The following is a 10080-nucleotide window of genomic DNA, read 5'->3' on the forward strand; positions in this document are numbered from 1 at the left end:
AAGGACAGGGATCATTTTTCTGCCTCTATAGCACAGCCAGAAAATGGTGGATTTGCCAGGCCACACCCTCCAGACTTGACTAGACCTTCTCCTCCTTACCTTTTACAAAAGACTAATCTGAATAGCACAACAAACTGTATTCTACCAGCTTATCAGATCTGGACTAGTCCAGGCTCAGACTTCACACCTTAGTCTGCCCTAACTAACCCAGCTAACCCAAAAGATTAACTTGCTTATCCTGTTGCAAAGAGGGAAACTACTCCTGCTGAGCTCTGCTGCAGTCATGACTGAAAGGGAGATTGGATTTTCCATCCTGCCCAAAAGGTGCTTCAAGTCAGTCTTCTTCTATCCCTTTTCTCTTTCACTGGGTTATTGGAGGACTCAAATATAATTTCTTGAAACTGTGCTATAGACATTCAGTCATAAAGTCATAGAATAAGAGCTGGAAGAGTCCTTAAATATAAAATATTAGGGCAAAAATGGACCCTGGATATAGAATCTAATATAATCTGGGTTAGGAGGGACCTTATAAATGCAAATATAGAGGGACTTTTAGCTAGAGTGGTGTTAGGGAAAAAACACTGGAGCTGGGAGAGAACGTAGAACATAGAACATAGAATGCCAGAGCTTTGAGCTACGTTAAGCTATAGTTAAAGCTTAGAAGGACAAGTCCTAACACATCTTTGTGCCTTTGTAACATTTCTTTAGAATGCCCCTTTTCTCTCCCCTGGCATCGCCACTGCTCAACTGCAGGCCCTCACCACCTGACTTAAGTCTCCACTTCAGTCCATCCTCTACTCAGTCATAGAATTAATTTTCCTAAAGACAGGTCTGACCATGTCACTCACCTATTCAATAAATTCCAAACTCCAATGGTTCCCTATCTCATCCACTATCAACTATAAAATCCTCTGTTTGGTTTATAAAGTTCTTCATAACCTGAATCCGGTGATACTGGCCTCCTTGCTATTCCTCCCACAAGACACTTCAACTTCTGCTGAAAAAGCAATTTTACTGCCTTTCCCCTGGTCTGCCTGGAATTTTTTCTTTCCTTATCTTCACCAGCTGGCTTCTGTGGCTCCCTTCAAATCACCAGTAAAACCCTACCTTCCAGAAAAAGCCTTTCCTGATCCCCTTAAATGCTGGTGGCTTCTTCCTGTTCCTTGTCTTCCACTTATCGGGTATGTATCTTTTTCATACATATTTGTAAACTGTGAATTTCTAAAGAATTTGTGACAAGAACCATAGAGGTAAGTAGGAGCCTGGGACCACTTGTTCCATCATTTCAGTCATGTCCAACTCTTCATGACCCCATTTGGGATTTTCTTGGCAAAGATACTAGAGTGGTTTGCCATTTTCTTCTCCAACTCATTTGATTGAAGAAACTGAGGCAAACAGGGTGATATCCCTAGCATCACACAGGTCAGAAGTGTCTGAGTCCAGATTTGAACTCACTAAAGAGTCTTCCTGACTAGATCCAGCACTCTATTCACTGGGCACTTAAAGAATACGGTCTTACTTTTGCCTCTCTGTATATCCTCAAAGCTTAGTGTCACTTGTGGCAGATACCCCGTGCTTAGTAAATGCTTGACTTGATTTTTCCTTTAAAATAGAGCACTAGAGTTGGAAGTGTCAACATGGAAATCTAGAAGTCCCCAGTTTATTTAGTTTGAGGGTAGAAACCCCAGGTTTTGACCTCCTCACAGGAGAGGTTTCCCCCTGAGGGAAGGTCCTATTTCATCAGACAATGGACATCCACTTCAGGTGGGGAGCTAAGCCCAAGCTGAAGTAAAGTGACTCTTTGGCACTATAGGCAGAGCATCAGTCTTGCAAGCTGAAGGTCCCAAGTTCGATCTTCAGAAGGAAGGTGTGTGAAGTAGGACCCCCCCAGGGTGGAAACTCTCCTGTGACAAGGTCAGAACCTGGGGGTTCTACCTCCAAACTAAATAAGCTGGGGACTTCTAGATTTTCACCTTTCCAGAAGGAGCCTTATAATAAATAGTGTTAGAGCCAGAAGGTATCCTAGAAATCTTCATGCCATCACTGGAGGTTGAAATTACACCTGAGGATGTTTAAAACTGAAAGGACCATTAAAATCAAATACTACCTTATAGACCATCACCTTTTATAACTGGAGAGACTGAGGGCCAGAGAGGGAAAATGATTCATTACAATTGAGGAAGACTCCAAATCTCCCTATCTCCCACTATAATTAGTCTGCTAGCCAAGAAAGGCTGTCCTCATTCTAGTCTAATCACCTCCTTGACTGGGCCTTGACCTCTCCCAAATCCTCTCATGGAGTGAGATTTAAAACATTCACTTTACACCTTTCTCAGCTACAAATAACATGTTTCTGAAGGCACTAAGCTCTTCCCACTTCTTTTAACTGCCAGCGTGAGTGTATCAGATTGTTAACTTGGAAATAGCACACTAGTGTAGTCAGAAAAACCAAGTGTTTAATTCGGAAAGAGGTCCAGTAATGGGCTGCTATCATAGAGCCAAGCTACAAAAAGTACTACCCTGGGGCTCTGGGGATGTATCCCTGGGAGAATGCACCCGCAAGATGGTTCTCCATAGAACAATAGAACTGGGGGAATTGGGGACAGGCAAGTATGATTGATTGGCATTACAGTGGCTAAAAGGAAATGAGAAATCCAAGACAGAATTATCAGGGAGAGGCTAATGCTTTACAATGGATACAAAAGGGAAGGGTCCAGCCAAGCACTGGGCTACCTGGGAGAGGTCTTTGATACAATGGGAGAAACTACTAGGACAAAACGGTACTTAATTAACATTTGATTTAGGTCTACCTAAAGGTTTATTGTTCTGTCTGAAATGGTCAGTCTGGGACATCCCTCCCAGTGAGTTTTCTGGCCACACCAGCAGACTTGGGGTCTCCAGATTTCAAGTTGATAAGATTAATAGCCTGCCAAGGAGTATAGTGGAATAATCAACTAACAGTTCTGGAAAGAATATGATGGGTTCCAGTGCTGATTCTGCTATTGAATACTGATTAGACTTTGGACAGTTCAGTTCTTTGGGGCTCAGTTTCCTCATCAGTAAAAGGATAGAGTTGTCCAGAGGATCTCTAAGGACCTCTCCAGTTCTCAGTCCTAGGATTCAACAAAGCTTACCCTTCTTCATCTGTAGAATCTTTTCTAACAATCTTTTTCTTGCATTTAAGTGTTTTATATTTTCCTCCTTCCTTCCATCTTCTGATCAAAGGGAACATAGTTGTCCCTAGGTCAATGGTAAGCAATAAAGGCTTATTAAGAATGGTACCTGCTCCCCAAACCTAATAGTTTAGCACTTTATTGTTTTCTATTTCCTATGTGTTAATTTCTTATCTCCCCAAATATACTTGTATAAAAGGGAGATTGGTGTGGGCCAAAGGCTTATTAAGGATGGTCTTTGATTCTAAAATCTAATAGTATAAAGCTTAATTGTCTCTCTTTCTTCTGTGTTAATCTCATCTTCCCAAATATACTGGGTTGTAATGAACAAAAGGGAGAGATTGGTGTGGGCCAAAGCAGCCAAGGAAGATTTCACTCAGATGAAGACTTAAGGTAGATCCTAAAGAAGAATGGGTAGGATTTAAAATGGCCAGAAAAGAAAAGGAAAGTCATTTGGGGAGGGTTTGACTAAAAGAATTGGTGAAGAATTGTGCAAGTGCAGGCATGGGAACAAAGAACAGTTGGGGCATTAGGTGGTGTGGAAAGAGTATTGAATATATGATCAGGCTTCCTAAGTTCAAATCTTAGTTCTAACACTATTTAAACTATGTAACCATGGGCAAGGTTTTTGCCTCTCCTCAGTTTCCTCGATTGTCAAGTGGGCATGATAATAGATGTACTACTTATCTTAAAGTGGGCTTGTGAGACAAGCAACACAGAAATGTATAGTGGTAGGTTTTTCCTCCTCACCCATCTGTGGGTTTTTTTTTTTTTCAAATTTTCCTTCAGGTTTTTGTTTTTTCTTTGCACAGCCCACATTTTTCTGCCCACACCTGGCTCTGAATCTTAGGAGCAGATCACTTTCATGACAACTCCCATGATAACCGGAACTCCTACAATTGGGAATTTTGCATCCTCTTCCCCACCCCTCACCCACAGGACCAGCTCCAGTGCAGGATGATGCTACAAGGTCCACTCAGAGTCAGGAAGGAATCAAGAGAGTTTCCCTGGGGCTAAGTTTATGCTTAATTCTTTGTGGTCACTGAACTGAAACCACTTCCCCAGAAGTCTCCTTTCCAGCCTACTAAAGAAAAGAAGATGAGGGATATAAAAAATGACAGAGACATTTGGTCTTTATCTTCATCTTCATCACCAAATAACATCTTAAAAGAAATCCATTTTCCTTTGATTTCTGCATTAGGGCTATTTCCAACACAGTCCCCTTGTCAGTTGATCATCTTATATTTTGAACTTACACAGCACAACTCCACTCAAGCTATTTGCAGCCTGTATGACTTTGGACAACTAGATTGAATCTAAGAAGGCTTATTAGGTACCTACTATGTGCCAAGTATTGTGCTAAGTGCTAGGGATACAAAGACAAACAAAATAGCAAAATAATACTGGTTGAACGAGAGGTTCAACCAGAAATTGGGGATGTAGGAATGGAGTTTGCTAGAAAGGTTATGCCAATGACTTTCACCTTAATCATGAGAAGTGAACTCAGAATAATGAAAGTTTGTCAAAAGGCTGTACAGAGGCACTGTGGTATAGTGGAGAGAATCTTGGTCTTGGAATCCGGAAGATCTGGGCTCAATTTCAGTCAAGAAGACTAGCTGTGTGACCCTGGGAAAATAAAATCTTTGAGCCTTATTTTCCTCAACTATAAAATGAGGGAGTTAGACTGACCCATCCTATAAGAAGAGATGAGGGTCTAGGACAGAAGCTTGGGCAGTACCCTATGATGGATGATGATCTGGCTTCAATTTTCTCTTCTGTAAAATGGAAGGGCTGGATTAGATGGTCTCCAAGGATCACTTCCAGTTCCAAATCATGATTCTATGGCTTAGTAGTCATACAAAATTGATTGCTCTTTTGCCACAGTCATCCCAAGAAAACTTCGCACCATCAAAAAGATATTAAATTCAAAATGCTTTTAAGAAAACCCTAGGTTTTACATCAAAATCACTCTAGGACTGTGTATCAGACTGCATCAATTTTGGTCTTGTAAAAGATTACATAAGTTTTAAGGGTTTATGTAAGACAATGGCTTCCAGCCATCTTACCTCAGGTGCTGAGCTTGTCAGATCTCAGAAAATAGAGGGAGAAGTCAAAGTAAAGGAGAGAGGGAAGAAAAGGGGAGAGAGAGAAGAGAAAATTCAATTTAATAAACATTTATGTAGTGGCCACTATGTATCAGGCTCTGTGCTAAGTATTGGGGATACCCAAAGAGGCAAAAAACAATTCTGGCCATTATGGAGTTTACAAGCAACCTAATGGAAGAGATAGCATACAAACAACATACACAAAACTAGTTATATACAGGATAATAGGTAATAATTAACTGAGAGAAAGCACTGGGATTGAGGGGTTGGGGAAGGCTTCCTGTAGAAAGTGGGATTTTAGTTGGGACTTACAGGAAGCCAGGGTAAGGTCAGTAGTTGGAGTGCAGGAGGTAGATCATTCCAGGTATGACGGACAGCCAGAAAAAGTGCCAGGAGTTGAGATGGGGTATCTTTTCCATGGAATAGTCAGGGAGGGAAGGGAGAAAGTGAGGAAAGGGGAAGAGGCAGGAGTCTGAGAGAGAACCAGGAAGAAAGATGGTGCATTCCTCTAAGGAAAATGCAGGTGCTACAGGATGAAGTACTGATTGAGAGGCATCTGTCCTGAATCTGGAACTGGAAGCCCTGGCTTTCAGTTCCCACTGCTATTTGTTATCTGTGTGACCAAATCACCTCCCTCACATTTTTCCTCTGTAAAACCAAGGGACTGGACTAACTTAGCTCTCAGATTCCTCTCGGTTAGGTCTGCTATTACAGAAATCACCGAGCTGACGTGCCTTCATTTGTAGCCTATCACCATCCGTTTCAGTCATCTGTACCAGGGAGGCAAGAGTGGGTACCATCCTGAGGGCAGGGTAAACTCTTTGAAAATGCCTCTGCTAGTCTTAGATACTTAATGCTGCATCAGGCTCAGTGCTTCAAATGGAAGAAGCAGAGATGCTACTTGGTACCACGAAAAGGACATTGCATCTAGAATCAAAGGACCCACGTTTCAATCTAATTTTCCCCAACCTCTATCTGTGAGACCCTGGACAAGAGTATTCCCCTGCCTATGCTCCTAGATTTCCAGCTCTATTACTTTGTCAAAATGAACACATCTCATCCCTATTTGTACTATACGAATCATCTCAGCCCTTGACCCCAGGACCAAATTTGATCACTAATTTGGATTGATCTGTTACTAGCATTGCTAGGAATGTGAAGGAATCATCCTCTTCTACTCCTTATTCCAAGTAGCTTCTAGGAACACCCCTTTTTGAGATGCTATAATGTGGCAGGTTAGACTCAGGCCTTCAGAACTAAGTAGTTGGATCAAATAGGTAGAAGGGGAAAAAAGAGAGCCCTGTTGGAAAGAATTCCTGAATCATGTAGCATTCACAAAGATAATATAGAGAGGTTAGAAAAACATTGAACCTGCAGTCAAAAGGTCTGACTTCCAAGTTTTGGCTCGGCCAAATTCCTATCCATGTAATACTGGGCACCTTGCTTAATAATGACTAACATTGGGGCAGGCAGCTAGATGGCTCAGTGAATAGACCTGGAGATGAGATGTTCTGGGATCAAATCTGATCTCAGACACTTCCTAGCAGAGTGACCCTGGTCAAGTCACTTGGCCCCAGTTGCCTACCCCTTACCACAATTTTATCTTGGAACCAAAAGACAATGAGAGAAAAGGTCATCTTTCCACCCACTGGAATAACCCCCAAGAATGGAAAGGCTCATGAACAAGTGAATGGAGTCTTAATAGAGGGATGTGTCACCCCTTCTAAACTCCAATGGCTCCCTATCACCTCCAGAATCAAATACAAAATCTTCTACTAGGCATTCAAAGCCCTTCATAGCCTAGCCCCTTCCTATCTTTTCAGTATTCTCATACTTTATAGTAACCTCCTCACTCTTTGATCCAGTGACACTGCCTTCTGGCTGTTAAGAACAAGATACTCTTTTATCTCTTGGCTCTGGCTATTTTCTCTAGCTAGCCTTCATCCCTACAATGTTCTCTCTCCTCATATCTATCAACCAGATTCCTCTAAGCCCCCCCCCCCCAAATTCCTTATTCTCCAGGAAGCCTTTTCCAACTACTCTTTTTTTTTTAACCCTTACCTTCTGTCTTAGTAACAGTTCTAGACAATTGGAGTTAAGTGACTTGTCCAAGTTCACACAGGTAGGAAGTGTTTGGGTTTAGATTTGAACCCAGGATCCCATCTCTCAATTCACAGAGCCACCTAACTATACCATCCACTACCTTCCCCTTCCCCTCCAACTACTCTTAATTCTAGTGCCTTTCATTGTTTCTTATTTATCCTACAAATAGCTCCTTTGTACTTATTTGTCTGTATGTTATCTCCCACATTAGACTGTGAGCTCCTTGAGGGCATAGGGCTGTCTTTTGTTCTTCTTTGAATCCTCATTACTTAGTGCAATGGTTGGCACCCAGAACACAGGTAAGCATGCTGTCATAGGCCTGGTGTACAGAAATAATGAGCTTCTCTGGAAACTGAATTTTGCCATGAAATCCCACAAGCCTTCACAACTGACCATATTAAAAGCTTTGGCCATATTGAAGAACTGTGTGAACAGACCTTTGTTCTTCTCTTGACATTTTTCCTAGAATTGTTTGGCAACATTTTTCAGTGCTTTCCAAAACCACATTGGCTTTTGGGTAGATGTCCATCTTCCAGGTGAAGGATCAGCCTATTAAGAACTCTAGAAAGAATCTTGCCAGCAATGACTAATGAGATTCCCCCATGATTGTCACGTGACAACCCATTTCCTTTTCCTTTATAGAGATGGACAATGGAGGCATCTTTGATCTCCTGGGGAGGGGGGTAACCTCCTCCTGCCATATAACTCAGATTTCAGTTAGCTTTTGTACAAACAGAACCCCTGCCTTGTAAATCTCTGCTGGAGTGGAATCAGTACCAAGCACTTTGCCACATGAGAGGAGCTTAATGGCATTCAAAATCTCTTCTTTAGTTGGAAATTCAGCTAGAATGGTATTAACTTCAACCTGAGGTATAGTCAATGCAACACTGCTCCCAAGGGAATTTTCAATGGCTATAAGACCAGCATTATTTCTTACTTGTCCAGGCCCAATCATTATTTGCTCTGGGTTCATATGTACTATATAGTCATTTGCAAGAATGCTTTGAGACACATAGAAATCCCAATGGATCTCTTTCAATACATGTTGGATTCCAAATCTACATCCATCCATCAGGATAGATGAAGCCACTAATATGTGCTCAGCTCAGCGAGTTGCAAAATAAGTGTCAACATACCTCAAAAAACAACAACAAAAAGAAACCTGTGACCTCCTCCAGCCCAGGATCAATTCAGTTTTATGGACTTCAGCAATGGATTTGGGGTTAAGTGAGCTTGGCTCTATGACTTTGTAATGACCGTGGTAAAAGTTGTAGGACAACTAGAAGGTAGTTTGGCACAAACTAGGTATAGACCAACATCTTATACCTTTCACTAAGATAAAATCAAAATAGATACATGATCATAGATACATAAAAGGAGATATAATCAAATTAGAATAGAGAACATGCTACCTATCAGATTTATGAAAAGGAAAGGAATTTATCAGTTAACAAGAGAGGGAGAATAAGAGATGTGAAGTGGATAATTTTGAGTACATTAAATTTAAAAGGTTTTATACAAATAAAACAAGTGTTGCCAAGATTAGAAGCAGAAAATTGGGGGGAGATTTTGTAATCATCCTCCCAGGATAGAGGTCTCATATAAAATATAGAGAACTTTGTCAAATTTGTAAGAATAACAGTCATTCTCTAATTAATGAATGGGCAAAAGATAAGAACAAGTTTTAGATGAAGAAATCAAAGGCATTTTTAGGTACATGAAAAAAAAAAACCAAATCACTACCAATTAGAGAAATGCCAACAGCTCTGAGGTATTCTCACATCTATCAGATTGACTAAAATGAAAAAAGGGGACACTAATATACTGTTGGTGGAACTGTGAACTGATCCAAATTGCTCTCCAAAATGATAGTGGAATTATGCCCCAAAAGTTATATGCCCTTAGACCCAGCAAGACCATTGCTGGGTCTGTTTCCCAACGAGACCATGGAAAAATGAAAAGAACCTATATTTTCCAAAATATTTATAGCAACTCCCTTTGTCGTGGCTAAGAATTGGAAATTGAAGGGATGCTCATCAATTGGGGTATGGCTAAAAAACTGTGGTATATAATTGTGATGGATTATTACTAATCCATAAGAAATGATGAGCAAGCTGATTTTAAAATAAACTTGGAAACAACTACATGAGATAATAAATAGGGGAGATAAGTAGAATCAAGAGAACATTAAATACTTGCATAACCTGTGATTAGATGAAAGAATGAACTGAAAAATGGGAATACGAAAGACGACTATCTCCTGGATGATGCCTTCTATGATGTGGAAAAAGAGTGGCTGAAACACTTGTAAATAAATTTTTAATAAAAATCAACTTAAATTAAATTTTAAAATGTTATGATCCTGGAAAAGTTACTTTACCTATTAAGTCCTCAATTTATCTTTGAGGGTAGTAGAGTAGGCAATCTCTTGAGGCCCCTTCCAGGTCTAGAATCCTATAATCTTAGATAGCAATTTGTGACCAATATGATCCTTACCCTTAAGTATGATTGTAATGTAGACATAGAGGAAATAACGATATAGTATCATTAAAGTATCATTCTCATTTGACAAAGGATGAAATGGCAGCTATGTGGATTGAGAGGCTCCAGTTGGTGGGGAACACTGAAAACTAGGAAAATTTGAACTTTACTTAGTAAACATTCATCTCCTGAGACCTCACTGGCAAACTTCAATTGAT

The sequence above is a fragment of the Monodelphis domestica genome, chromosome 1 (genome assembly GCF_027887165.1).
Source record: "Monodelphis domestica isolate mMonDom1 chromosome 1, mMonDom1.pri, whole genome shotgun sequence".
NCBI lineage: Eukaryota > Metazoa > Chordata > Mammalia > Didelphimorphia > Didelphidae > Monodelphis > Monodelphis domestica.